This window comes from Petromyzon marinus, chromosome 7 (assembly GCF_048934315.1).
Source record: "Petromyzon marinus isolate PM22_M1 ecotype Great Lakes invasive population chromosome 7, UKy_Petmar_22M1.pri1.0, whole genome shotgun sequence".
In the NCBI taxonomy this organism is placed as follows: Eukaryota; Metazoa; Chordata; class Hyperoartia; order Petromyzontiformes; family Petromyzontidae; genus Petromyzon; species Petromyzon marinus.
Genome location: NC_133673.1, coordinates 16,082,443 through 16,097,240, shown reverse-complemented (window position 1 = coordinate 16,097,240; position 14,798 = coordinate 16,082,443). Strand labels below are relative to the sequence as shown.

Here is a 14,798-nt window from a genome sequence, read left to right as displayed (position 1 = left end):
TTGGCCACCCACCAAACCCCGTTCGTGTGTTGGTGCCGGCCTTCATAGGTGCTCGCTAACAACACTTTCACCAACAATCTGTTCAAGGATATACGGGGGATCTTTGTAATGTTTAGCAATCATCAGGTGTGTGCAGGGTGTCACTAAACGGTCTGTAATCGAGTGGAAACGATTGGTAAACACGCGGGGACGGCTGCCTTTTGGTGGGTGGGTCAGGACAGCGTCGTAAACCCTCATCGTGTCTCGAGCTAACCCAAGGTCAAGAGGTCATCACGGCCGATTCCCGTGATGCCACCATCACCACCGCCGCCACCTCGCTATCGCTTCATTCTGCCAGCTCTCCCAGTGGTCGCAATGTCGACGCTCAAACTCCAAGATCGTTTCTCACCATCTCATCACGGGCCACCATCTGGCTTCAGGCCTCCCCTGTGTTGCACAGCTTGACACGTCCTTCATGGACCGCTCTTACGGCGTGACAGCCACCACCGCCGCCACCATCGGCTGGCTTGCTATTTGAATGTAAATCGCACGCACTGATCGTGGAGGCGGAGGAGGAGCGGCGTCTGTGCCAGCCAACAACAAGATAGGCGCCTCGGGCGACAGCAGCCGGGCATCATCTGAGAAGCCCCCTCTGGAGCAGCACGCGTGTCCTGGACACTCTGGAATCGGTCATCGCTCCCGAGGCAAAGTGACGGCACCGTCACGGGAGTCGCGCAGACGTCAACAAACGGGAGTGCGATCGAAGATCCAATACCACCGCCGAACCTCCCGGCTTTCCACCGCTTTGCAGTAAGCGATCGCAAGCCTGAACCTGCACGTGGACTCCCGACGTATTGGCGACGTTCATCGAATGTGATGCGCGAGTGGCCACGGTGACGACGCAGGGCGACCTGGGCACCACGGAACGCGTCGCATCGAAGCGGTCGCCCCGCGGGTTCGCTTCTCTCCGGCGGGACGACGACCAAAGTTCACTGGGCGTGCGACGACGTTCAACTCGACCTGCCCTCGTGAACATCGCCACTCCCATGCTCCCAACAGGAAGAAGAGGAGGAGGGAGAAGTGGCTGCTGCTGCAGCTGCTGCTCGGCCATCAACGGCAGTGCCTGGCCAAGAGGCTCGGAACGGCGGCCGCCCGCTCCCGAGACGGACGGCGACAGCAGCGAGAGCGCAAGCCGAGGCTTGCGCCTGAACCGCGTGAAAAAAAAGAATAATAATGATAGCAACAACAACAATAAATCACACCCAGGCGTAACACAGTCCCACCTCTAATAAAAGGGAGAATGAATCTCAATTAACTGCCACTTAGGTGAATAAAAAGCAGTCGCCGCGCGTGGGTGCGTTGCTCGAGCACACGCGGCGTTCAATTATTCAGGGCCCCGCCGTCGCGCGTCGATGGCCAGGTCACCGGTTCGCTTCGACTTCCCGGCGCGGCAGCTGTATTGCTGCAAGTTTCCTAAACCCCCCCCCCCCCTGCCCCACCACCATCGCTTCCGCCCACCCAGCAGTGTAAATGGGTTCAGCGCTGAGCTGATCGGCCTGGCCACGCGTGGCGGGGTGAAGTGTGAGTCCTCCTCGCACCTGTTCCCAGGTGGAGGAGTAGTCCATGTAATGCCGAGGTGCTCTCCGTCTCATTCCAGTGGGGACCCGTCCACCAGCAGGGCTGTGAACCAGATACGGCGTGGGGCTGCGCCTTTACTTATTTTTTTTAAATTATTCAGACAGTTCACCAAGCTCAATTCACCGAGCACGTGCGGGTCACGGGTTAAATCGATGATTGCGTTTTAATTGCAGACTGCGAGTGCCAGACAATGAAGCCGCGGCAGAGAGAGGTCCCACGAAAGAGTGTCAGCCCCTCGGCCTCTATAGCCCCCCCCCACGGTGCCCCCCTCCAACCCTTCACTGCCCCCCCCCACCCGCATGGCCTTAGAGTTGACGTCGCGGATCCAAATAGCCCCCCCCCCCTCTCTCGCCGCATCTCGTCCAGGGATGATGGCTAAATTTAAAGCGTCTCTACAGAGCATTTGTATCATCATTATCGACATCATAGGCGAGTGATCAATCCACTGCTGGATGTTGGTCACGGGGGATTGCTTTGCTCGACCATACTTCACCACTTTGGTCAATGTAGATTGGCGATGTTCGTCGAAGTGGATGGGCGGGTGGCCGGAGCAGTTTGGACGTCGCCCGCCGCTCATGTCAACCATGGCCGGGAGTCCAACACGGGTCGCTACTCCCTTCCCGTTTCGTTAACAACAACAAAAGCCATTATCAGTCACTTAAAATCAGTAACGATTATATTTTCATATCCAGTCACGATCATGTGTTTGGGTAGCACAGGACAGCAAATTCCATTATTGTACTGTTCTCCTACGCTCCCACATCTATGCTCACCAACCCGCACAGCGTGGTGAAGTATGGTCAAGCAACCGGCACGACACCACAGTGCGCTGGCAAAGAAGCCTCCTCCGTACGCGCGCCACCCATTTACCAGGACGGTATTGAGGCCGAGCTCGAATAATTATTTAATGCCTGTTACGCAACGCTGTGTTCACTTCACATGCAAATACTCCCTCTACACCGCCGCCGCCGCCACCGCCGTCACCGCCGCCACCGCCACGCGATTCCCTCGCTCGACATCGAGGGACGTGGCCCACATTTGCGCGGCGGTGGGACGGTTGCGCGGGGGTGACGGCGCGCGACGGACACGCCGCGCCTCTCGTCTATTCGCTGAAAGAGAGAGCGCCAAAGTTTCTCGAGTTGAAGAAAAATACAAAATTCCAGCCGTCTCGCAATCCGTCAACGGATGAAATCCTCTCACCACCATGTCGGATATTGGGTGTCGGGTTTAGGGGGGAAGTTGGGGGGGGGGTTTGGGGGGAGAACTTGACTACGATGGTCACCGCGGGTTGGTGAAGGGGAGTTCGGGCATGGGTATCACTTACCGCTTTGTTGCCCGTGGCCGTGGAATCGAACTCGGGTAGCCGGGTTCGTGGCGCAGTATGCTAACGACCGGTCCACCCCACCCCATTGAGTTGCAAAGCTCAAACATTGCTGTACATTAAACAAAACCGCTCGTGCGCACCTTTGGCCACGCTCGTGTCGGGTCGTGCGGCGATTCTTCTCGGCACACCACGTCGAGTAGACCTCATTGCAACGCCTGTGGATGCTCGTCACGTGTCACCTCCCGCAACGTGTTCGCCCCAGCAGCGATCCGGAAAACATTAGTTGAGACATTAAGTCCTGGGGAATTATAACCGTTCGACCGTTGATAATTGGACGGTTTTGGTTTAAGAGGAATTTAATTGGTGTGTTAGTCTGAAATTCCAATAACAACCAAAAACAACCCGACTATTTGTTTGAGCATAAAGGCGTTGGAGAAGCAATGAGATGAATAAATAAAAGATGTATCACTCTCAAAATGATCCCACTCGAGACCAGGGCAAATATTCACACGTGGTGATATATTTCATGACAAATTAATGCTGGACCGTCGTGAATACGAGATAAATATACAATTCCTAATGAATGTATTACAAGTCACTCACAGCTCCCTGTACTGGTTGAAGGACTCCCCGTGCCACTGGCAAAGGAGCTCGACCAAGACCGGCTGAGAGATGACTCGCCGCTGGTGTTGGCCGTGGTCGAGAATTGAGCTCAGGTCGGAAGGGTTTTTTGAACCGCGGTGCATTAACCACTTCACCGATAACATCTTATACTCGAAATTTCGAGTTTTTATTTTTTAAATATCGTGTGTGTCTATTTAATTCGCGCTCATTACGTTGCAAGTTAACGGGCTCCTCGTTCGTCACAATGAAAACAAAAATCGAATTGCCACCGTGAATCGGAACAATTAATCGAATCACCAGGAGGGTGGGGAGAGGGGGTGATGCAGAATCCTCATTAGGATCCAGCTCACAGGCACGATGCTCCTACTGCCCAATGATATTTACGCGTAAACCAAGCAATGCACTTTTGCCAGTTTGAACGTGATCTCGTTAGGCTGAGGAGCTGGAGGAACACCTACGTACAGTTCCCTCCCTCTCTCCCCTGATACCCACAACAACAACAGCAGCCACCGTCATTTGCCACTAAGTGACGGAGACATCACGGCGCTTGTGCCAGGCTAGGTGCACTTTTGAGGCCGCGTGATGTGTGGAAGGCTCCCTGCTGGCAGGAGGCCACGGGACACACCCAGGTGCCATGGGTTGACCGACTGAGATGACTGGCAAATGAACCCCCGTCTGTGCCAACTTGCTGGATTTTATCCACCCGGCGCTCTGCCCGTTGTTGTGAGCGTCGCTCCTCTGCCCTCCGTTGTTGTTGACGGGCGGCTGCCTCCCAACTGCCCAGAAGCAGCGTCCTTCACGAGCCTCCTCCACACACGCACACTGCTCACCTACATCACACAACTCGCTTACACGTAACTGACATCTCTCCATCCACCCAACCAATTTATCCTGTAGAGCCTTTACCAGACTGTTGGGTCAAGTGATGTTAGCGAGCACCGGCACGGCGCAAAAAGCGACTATGTGGCCAACACCACGCCCGGCTGCCTTTGTCTCCCCAGTGGTGATGTTTACACACTACAGCAGGTACTCGTTTGAGGCACGCACGCCCACACAGCTCCCCCGGCAGGTGTAAGGTGCCTGCCCTTTCGCAAGGCCACCGGGGCAGGTGCGCTGGTTATTAATCATCAACACCGCTATTCAATCCGGCCTGGCAGATAAACAAACACAGAGCCTCGTGCCCTCCCTGACATCGTACAGCATCCTTAGATGCTCTGTGAATTCAGATAATTGTATTGTGCGGTATGGCGTTCATCACCCGAGCCTTGCGATGTCGACGTGCAACAACCATCTGCCTTTAAAAGTGTGAAAAAGAGCTTCATAGCTCATCGGATTTCTCAAGGATGAATAGATATGCTGAATCTGCGTCTGTAAACAGAAGTCCGTCCTGTGTCCCCAAGTGTGAAATTGTTCAGTCTATCGGCATCTTGGCTTGCCAGACCAACATTAACCTCCCTGGCCTGATGCTCTCCTCTGAATTGGGCCATTGCACAAAATGCCAGCACGTTGTACAAGTTGCTGTTGTAAAGCAGAGATCATGGAAAGCCTTGGCGAGTACGGTTGTCGCGTGTTGAAGGGACAGAACACCGGCACGTGTCATGGGAAGAAGAGGAATATCTCCACAATCCCAGATGACTTGTCAATGAATTGTCTCGAGTGAGCGCAGTGTCGCCGTTTGACGCAACTGGCGAAAACCTGGAATGAGTTGCAACGTTTAATGTCCCGGGAAGACGTTTGGGCTCAAAGGGTGGACGATGCTGGGACATCCAGCACAGGTGGCCACCCTACAGCCGAAACAGCCCCCGCTAATTCTCGCTGAGTGCCGACCACGGAGATTCCATCTTCAACAGCCACTCGGAGCGGGCAACCACGTGGCCTAGCTGGGAGCAGTTACGCGAAACTCAAACGCGACTCGCCCTTGATCAGGAACAACTTGGGGCCTCCGTGTCACTTCTGACGCTGCTACTGATTGTCGTGGAGAACATTATCATTATTAATGCATGGCCGCCTGCAACGGGGAGATAAATACACGCGGGCTCCCGCGGGCGACTTTCGGCTCGTAACGACGCGCAGCTGTTACTCGTCTCACCGGGAGAACATTCGCCTCGGAGACCACGTGATATACCGGCAGTACTGGCACTACCGACGGCGGTATGCGCCCTACCGTCAACCTTCAACAACGCGCAACTCAATCTGGTCGGCAAATGTCATTGACCCGAAGGCAGGAAACCCCCGACAAGCCACGCCCAGCGTAACGCGGCTGGTGATGACGTCACAAAGCTCCACGACGAACGAGGCTGCCCCTCTCCCCCGCCTACCCCAACCAACGATATTCGCGTTATCCCATTGGTCGAATAATAAAACCCAACCGTCGGCAAAAAAGTGACTGAATACTTGGGACGATGGATGAGCCCAGGTCGACACGAGGAGCCGAGGAACTGCGGTCTCAAGGAGCCCCGTGGCCTTGCCTCACGAGCGCTGTCGCCGTCTTGAAACGGTGACGGGCAGAGCTCGTCACGTGGCTCCAATTAATCCCGCGCGCACAGAACAGTGGTGCGAGGGTGAGGTAGGCGAGCTGTGTGAGCCATTGGGAGGGTGAGGTGTGGGTGGGAGGGTGGGTTTGTTCGTGGGTGGGTGAATTAGTTGGTGTGCGAGTGAATTGGTGGGTGGGTGAATTATTGGGTTGGTCAATTTGTGGGTGAATGGGTGAATTGGTGGGTGAGTGAATGGGTGAGCGGGTGGGTGAGTGAGTGAGCGCGTATGACTCTCGCGACAATGACGCACTCGTGACTGCGGCGAGACACGGACCCTGGAGCATCCCTTGGTGCGACATACATTCGCGAGCCATTGTTCTACCCACCGCTGGCTATGTGGCCACGTGCCCAAATACGAGATAAACACATGGCCGTGGTGACAGCAGCACACGAGCAGAATCAGAGGTGCGAGTGAGTGAGTCGGTAGGTGAGTGAACGTTGACGCGGTAAGCGAGCGGCTGTCTGTGCGAGTGAGTAACGAGGTGCGAGTGAGTGAACAGATAAATGAGGTGGAGTGCACCGAGTCAATCGAGCCGAGTAATTGCTCTGCGAAAAGAGCACGAGAGAGAGAGAAAGAGGGAGGACGAGGGGGGTAGGGAGCTGGGTGGGGTAGACGGAGGCGGGAAGGGGGAAGCTGGGATGTATGGAACGAGGGAGAGAGCGAAATGGGGAGTGTGAGCACAGGGAGACAGGGGGGTGAACACGGCGGGGGGAGGCAGACGGGGAGGGAGGGAGACGAGACAGAGATGGAGAGAGACAAGGAGGGGAACGGGGAGGGGGATGGAGCAGGAAATGCTCCGCTAGGGCTTGACGCGCGCAGTGGGGGCGAATTGCGACGCGGATGCTAACAAGTGGTGGTGGTGGCGGTGGTGGTGGTCACTGTGAAGAGCAGAGAGTGGGGGGGGGGGGGGGCTTGGAGGGGAGTTTGTCTGACCCCAGGGGCAGCCGGAGTCCGGATCCCGCGTGCCACGTGCACATACATGTGTCACGGACACGAGCGGACCACAGGTCCACAGGTGCACACGCAGACACACAGACAAAGACCCCCTCCGTATAGCCTTCAACAAACTGTTGGGGCAAGTGCTGTTAGCGAGCACCTATGAAAATCGGCACGGCGCTCAAAGGGATGGTGAAGACAGCGCCACGCCCGGCCGCCTTTGTCTCCCCAGTGCTGATGTTTTACACACCGCAACAGGTTTTCAGTTAAGGCTTAATTGCATAGACACAAGACAAAGACTGACAGACAAACTAACACACAGAGACACGCAGACACACATACACAACTACAACAACTACAACAACCGGCTTTTGGCACTATAAGTGGCGGTGACGCAACCACGGCGTTTGTGCCAGACTAGGTGCATCTTGCAACGACACACACACACGTGGGACAATACGGACATTTGCAAACATTGTCGCTGCGGGGGAGGGGTCTAGCCCACGACCATTGTCTCGTTCTGCTATTGTCTCGCGACACCGTGATGATGATGATGATAGGCCAATGAGATCAACATTCGCAATGTGCACATTTCCGTGTAGAACGGATCAGTGGAAGACGATTTTTAACAATGACAAACACTCACCATATTCGTCTATAATACTGCCCTATAAGGGAACCAAAAAATCTAATAGGTGACGTTTCGGGAAATGCCCCTTCTTTAAAGCACATAATACATGTTTCATTGTGTATACAATCACGGATGCGTTGGTTAAGCTTGCTGTTGCACATTCTTTGTTGTTGATGACGATGTTGTTGTTTGTGGTTGGGGGTTGTGAATGGAGAGTGATGATTGTAAGCAGCGTCAGTGCGTTCGAGGGGGTCACGTGAACAGGTGGTTATGTCCATTGTCCCGCGAAAGCCTCCGACTTTAATCGTTTTTGAAACAACAGCAGCAGCCTGGTAACGCGATGCACCCGGAGACACACACACGTGCATACAAAGACAAAGATCCCCCGAACAGCCTCAAGAGACTGTTGGGGCAAGTGCTGTTAGCGAGCACCTATGAACGCCTGGCACGGCACCCGAGGGGGTGGGTGGCCAGCACCACGCCCGACCGCCTTTGTCTCCCCAGTGGCGATGTTTACACACCGCTCCAGGTACTCATTTGAGGTTGAGTCGACCTTGGGGAGACCCAGGACTGGTTCACATAATCATCACTGGTGTTGGCCGTGAGCTGGAATCGAAGTCGGTTCGCCGGGTTCGTAGCGCAGTTGAGCTCACCGCTAAAATACCGCTCGCCACAATATACATTCATTCATTCTAACATACGTACGTACATACACAAGCACACATACAGATTCAGACATTAATACATTGGAATACAAGCACAGATACGTACGGACTCGTGCACACATACATATGTAGACATACAACAGCAGATACTATACATATAGGCACAAATATGTACAAGCATGCATACATACACAAGCACAAATGCATACAGACATGTGCATGCACACGTGAGAAATAAGCGTTCACACACACGCACACACACGCGTACATACAGACACAACTGCATACGTGCATACACAGACAACCACATGTACGCATGCACACACGCACTCGGGAATGCACACACGGTCAGATAACCTCACTGCAGGCACACAATTCACACCACACACAGAACCACACACACCACACAATTCACAATCACACGATACACACGTGCACTGCAGACCTCGCACACACCGCAGAGCTCCCAGACAGCACACACACACACACCGCACAGCTCCCACAGACAGCACACACACACACCGCACAGCTCCCACAGACAGCACACACACACACACCACACAGCTCCCAGACAGCACACACACCGCACAGCTCCCACAGACAGCACACACACACCGCACAGCTCCCACAGACAGCACACACACACACACCACACAGCTCCCAGACAGCACACACACCGCACAGCTCCCAGACAGCACACACACACACCGCACAGCTCCCAGACAGCACACACACACACCGCACAGCTCCCACAGACAGCACACACACACACCGCACAGCTCCCAGACAGCACACACACACACCGCACAGCTCCCCCAGACAGCACACACACACACCGCACAGCTCCCAGACAGCACACACACACACCGCACAGCTCCCCCAGACAGCACACACACACACCGCACAGCTCCCACAGACAGCACACACACACACTGCACAGCTCCCACAGACAGCACACACACACACCGCACAGCTCCCAGACAGCACACACACACACCGCACAGCTCCCAGACAGCACACACACACACCGCACAGCTCCCCCAGACAGCACACACACACACCGCACAGCTCCCAGACAGCACACACACACACCGCACAGCTCCCCCAGACAGCACACACACACACACCACACAGCTCCCACATAGAGCACACACACACCGCACAGCTCCCACAGACAGCACACACACACACTGCACAGCTCCCACAGACAGCACACACACACACCGCACAGCTCCCAGACAGCACACACACACACCGCACAGCTCCCAGACAGCACACACACACACCGCACAGCTCCCACAGACAGCACACACACACACCGCACAGCTCCCAGACAGCACACACACACCACACAGCTCCCAGACAGCACACACACACACCACACAGCTCCCACAGACAGCACACACACCGCACAGCTCCCAGACAGCACACACACACACACTGCACAGCTCCCAGACAGCACACACACACCGCACAGCTCCCACAGACAGCACACACACACACACTGCACAGCTCCCAGACAGCACACACATACCGCACAGCTCCCAGACAGCACACACACACACACCACACAGCTCCCAGACAGCACACACACACACACTGCACAGCTCCCAGACAGCACACACACACACACCGCACAGCTCCCAGACAGCACACACACACACACTGCACAGCTCCCAGACAGCACACACACACCGCACAGCTCCCACAGACAGCACACACACCGCACAGCTCCCAGACAGCACACACACACACACCGCACAGTTCCCAGACAGCACACACACACACACCGCACAGCTCCCAGACAGCACACACACAAACACCGCACAGCTCCCAGACAGCACACACACACCACACAGCTCCCAGACAGCACACACACACACACCACACAGCTCCCAGACAGCACACACACACACACCACACAGCTCCCAGACAGCACACACACACACACACCACACAGCTCCCAGACAGCACACACACACCACACAGCTCCCAGACAGCACACACACACCACACAGCTCCAAGATAGAGCACACACACACCGCACAGCTCCCACAGACAGCACACAGACACACACCACACAGCTCCCAGACAGCACACACACCGCACAGCTCCCAGACAGCACACACACACACACCACACAGCTCCCAGACAGCACACACACACATACCGCACAGCTCCCACATAGAGCACACACACACACCGCACAGCTCCCAGATAGAGCACACACACACACACCGCACAGCTCCCAGACAGCACACACACACACACCGCACAGCTCCCAGATAGAGCACACACACACACCGCACAGCTCCCAGATAGAGCACACACACACACACCGCACAGCTCCCAGACAGCACACACACACACACCACACAACTCCCAGACAGCACACACACACATACCGCACAGCTCCCAGGCAGCACACACACACACCGCACAGCTCCCAGTTAGAGCACACACACACACCGCACAGCTCCCAGATAGCACAAACACATACCGCACAGCTCCCAGACAGCACAAACACATACCGCACAGCTCCCAGATAGCACACACACATACCGCACAGCTCCCAGATAGCACACACACACCGCACAGCTCCCAGAAAGAGCACACACACATACCGCACAGCTCCCAGATAGCACACACACACATACCGCACAGCTCCCAGACAGCACACACACACACCGCACAGCTCCCAGACAGCACACACACACACCGCACAGCTCCCAGACAGCACACACACATACCGCACAGCTCCCAGACAGCACACACACACACCGCACAGCTCCCAGACAGCACACACACACCGCACAGCTCCCAGACAGCACACACATACCGCACAGCTCCCACAGACAGAACGCACAGTCCATAAATACACATTGCACACATATCGTGTAAACATACCGAGACAGAGATCCCGGGCTGTTGTTATCGAGCAGCTGTGAAACGTAAGCACGCACGCATATACTGCACAAACTGCACACACACAGACACACAGCACACACGCATATACTGCACATACTGCACACAAGACAGAGATCCCCCGAATAACCTTCAATAGACAGTTGGGGCAAGTGCTGTTAGCGAGTACTGTAGCTATGGAGGTCGGTACGGCCGCCTTTATCTCTCATTATTTGAGGCTGAGTCGACCTAGAGGAGGCCCAGGACTGGTTCAGATAATCATCACCGGTGTTGGCCGTTCGCGGTAATCGAACTCGTGTCGCCGGGTTCGTAGCGCAGCGCGCTAACCGCTGCACTACCGCTCTATCCAACACACGTTGTGCGCACATACACAACCACACACAGATTTACAAAGACAAATATCCCCCGTGTAGCCTCCAACAGGGGCAAGTGCTGTTAGCTAAACATGCTCACGTAAACACACATACTGTATACAAAATGCACACAGACACACTCACACAGCACACACGCACAGGGCACACACAAATACATCACACGGAGACACGTTCATCAACAACAACAACCACCACCATCCACCACCAAGTGGCGGCGACGTCACCACGGTGTTTGTGCCATACTAGGTGCACTTCGAGGCCACGTGAAGTGTCGAGGGCTCGCTGACAGGAGGTCACGGAACAGACCCAGGTGCCCAGGTGCAAAAAGACACGCTCACACACATATAGCCACACTGCATGGAGCGCACGAAGACCACACACGGACAGACACGCTCGCTTACATCACCACTCGCACTAACACACACACACGAACATCACTCACCAGCTGTAGCCGCGTTCCTCCTCGCTCTGCCGGGGTCAGCTCCGTAATCAATCCTCATGGGGGCGAGGAGTGCGAGGAGGGCAATTGACGAGGTTGGTGACGAGGAGGCGATTGACGCTAGCGGGGTGGGGGGGGATCACGAAGAGTCCACAGCCCCACCGCTACCTCTTCCGGGCTTGGAGTGGAACCCTCCTCATCTGCTGGGTGTAGCCCATGGCGCGTCTCTCTCTCTCTCTCGCTGTCTCTTCCACTCTCACCTCCTCGACTCTCCCTTCTCTCCGACTCTCGTCACCTCCTCTCCCTGTCTCTCACTTCGTCTCCCCGACCCCCCCCCCCCCTCTCTCGTGTCTATCTGTCGACTCCCCGACTCCCCCTCCTACTCCGCGCCTCTCGCTCTCTCCTCCCGACGTCTTCCACTCTCGTCTCTCGCGCTCACGTTTCTCGGACTCTCCCCCTTATCCTCGACTCCCCCCCCGCCACCCCGCCGCTGCTCTTCCCGTCGCTGTGTTCAGGGAGCGCAGCGTGAGACGCATCCGCGCCTCTCAGGCGCCTGCCTCCCTGCCTGCCCCTGCTTGTCTCTGTCTCTCCGCGACTCCCCCTCCTCCTCCTCCCTCCACCAGTCCCTCCCCCTCAGCGCCACCCCCAACCCCACCCGCCTTCGTCTCCCCGGACTCTCCCTTGGGCAAGGAGAGCGAGGCTCAGAGCGCCCGAGCAGTATATGCCCTCGGCTCGGAGCTGCGAGCCCAGCACCTGTTGCTGGCGTGCGTTCGATGCCGCTCGTTTCGCGGACGATGCAGATGACGAAGATTCCGCTCGCTCAGCGAGGAAATCGTGAGCCTCGTGCCACTTTTTCCAGGAGGATCCTGTCCCAAGTTTTAGCAATCAGGGGGGAGAGGGGAGTGGGCGATGATCCCTCAGTGGATTCCAATTGAGTCATTTGCGATGCAATGTTTGCCCACTAATGGCTTACTTTTGCGGATGACGCCACGGGGTCTTTAACGTCCGCCGTGGTGAAGCAGATGGCGCGTATCTTATGGCTCACCCAGCGGGCAGTATTAATCAGGGCGGCCGCTGGAGTCGAGCCGTGAACCTCTGCTGCAACAACGACAACGCGCCCGACCGCTCGAGCGTTCTACCGCGTCACGAGCCCCTAGACGATGGGAGAGACTGAGGTGACAGTGAGGAGGGCAGTCCGTTCATCAGCCCCCCTCTAATCACAGGGGTAGGGACCCCCCTCCCCCCCCCCCCCACTTGCACCACTTGGGTGGCCGAGCGGGGCAATTTCTCTTCGCCTGCGAGCTCCGTAGCCTTGGCGCCGCTCCTCGTGGTGGCCGCTCGGTGGGAGCAGCGCGCGCGCCTCCTCCGCGGGGAGGCTTCGAGACGCAATGGAATAGTCAGCGACGCAGCGGGTCGGCAGAGATCGTCATCGCCGTTGTCGCTGCTCGCTCTTCCGTCTGGAAAATCACCACAAAGATTGCAGGAGTGTGCTCCCGTGGGGGAGAGGGGAGTGCAGGTTTAACTGAGGTGAGGTTGTGGGCGATGCGATGCCAAGCCATGGGCTAAAGTGCGGCCATCCCCTTCAGCGAGGAGAGGGAGGGAGGGTTGGGTGGACATGATCATGGAAGAGTGCTCTGCTACAACTCAGCAAAACCAGCAAGAAACTGTCGGAAGGGGGGAGGAGCAGGGGTTGGAGGGGGGGGGGGCATTGGGAGACGAGGGGCGGGGTCGTCTGTTTTAATTGAAGTGGAATTGTCGGAGCCACCGCCGTTCCTTTGATCCCGTTCGAATGTTGTCGTTTTAATGTCGTTTTATAAATTGCTTCGTCGTTCGGGCAAATTGCATCTCACAGTCGCCGGGGAAACCACAAGCGAGCTGGAAGGCAGCAGCCGGTGATGCCAATAATTGCCCAAGCTCTGTAGTCCTTTATTCATTCCGATGTGTTTTGCCATCTACTGAATGTTTATACATGTGGGGAGGAAATTGGGGCGCCAGGGTAAAAAAAAAACCCCGTTGCGAAAACGCGAAGGGGACGACGCTGAGAAGGGACAGATGGGGATTCGTCCCCACTGTTCTGTGCCGCCTTCTCCTGCCGAGCCAGGCCACGGAACTTCCTTTCCTCATCGATGCCCACGCAACTTGAATGCGGTGATCCACCAACCCTGGCAGCTGCCTTCACAGCGCTGGGTTCCAGGCTGCCACGTGCAGGATGGGCACCTCCACCTGGCATCTGCCACACGGAGGGGATGGGTGGAGATAATGATGAAGATAGTGATCGAGATGACGATGATAATGATAACGACGATGCGTGTGTATTATTGCAATGATGACCGTGATGATGAAGCGAGGAGAGGCGCTGTGACAATCCACCAACCCATGGAACGAGTGAAACCGCCGCATCCTTGCGTCACGTGAGGCTGATGTTCGCCCCGCGAGGGCTCGGGTGCGGTTTGTGCATTCGCAGGCGCTCACACACCCCACGATAAACGAGTCCGATCTGATCGGATATCAGAGAGCAAAGCAGAGATGAGCCTGGTTGATACTTGGATGGGTGACCATCACCACCAGGGCTTGCCAGGTGTTGAAGGCGTGAGGCTGCTGCGACGTGGTGGCCAGGAGGTGACAGTCCGCGGTGTCTCCCCCTCGTCTACAGCGGCGCGGTGCCGGGTTGGCTCTGGACTATTTGGGTCTCCTCCTCCCACGCGACGCCAAACTCTCACTCCTTCTG

General features: G+C 56.2%; 1 protein-coding gene across 2 annotated transcripts in view; it reads right to left on the bottom strand.

Annotated features, from left to right (window-relative positions):
- The window catches only part of SHISAL1 (shisa like 1), a 53,758-nt gene extending 41,088 nt beyond the window's left edge, over nt 1-12,670 (bottom strand). Inside the window, exon 1 of one of the 2 annotated variants that reach the window (XM_032949428.2) lies at nt 12,074-12,670. The gene's annotated coding sequence lies outside the window, so the exon portion shown is untranslated. The remainder of the gene's footprint in view (nt 1-12,073) is intronic. The other variant, XM_076065440.1, reaches the window with a different exon arrangement.
- Nucleotides 12,671-14,798: the final 2,128 nt, after the last annotated feature.